This window comes from Volvox carteri, assembly GCF_000143455.1.
Source record: "Volvox carteri f. nagariensis unplaced genomic scaffold VOLCAscaffold_255, whole genome shotgun sequence".
Lineage (NCBI taxonomy): Eukaryota > Viridiplantae > Chlorophyta > Chlorophyceae > Chlamydomonadales > Volvocaceae > Volvox > Volvox carteri.
In genome coordinates this window covers 7,191-7,639 of record NW_003307791.1, presented here as the reverse complement: position 1 = coordinate 7,639, position 449 = coordinate 7,191, and positions in this window count along the sequence as shown.

Here is a 449-nt window from a genome sequence, read left to right as displayed (position 1 = left end):
AGGCGGATGTGCAGCACGGCTACCATCGCGCCCAATGGGCGCGACGGTCAACAGGCGGATGTGTGGCGTGGCTACCATCCCGCCCAATGGGCGCGATGGTCAACAGGCGGATGTGCAGCGCAGCTACCATCGCGCCCAATGGGCGCGACGGTAAACAGGCGGATGTGCGGTGCGGCTACCATCGTGCCCAATGGGCGCGACGGTAAACAGGTGGATGTGCGGCGTGGCTACCATCGCGCCCAATGGGCGCGACGGTCAACAGGCGGATGTGCGGCACGGCTACCATCGCGCCCAATGGGTGCGACGGTCAACAGGCGGACGTGTGAGGCGGCTACCATCGCGCCCAATGGGCGCGACGGTGAACAGGCAGATGTGCGGCAGGCTACCATCGCGCCCAATGGGCGCGACGGTGAACAGGCGGATGTGCAGCGCGGCTACCATCGCGCCCA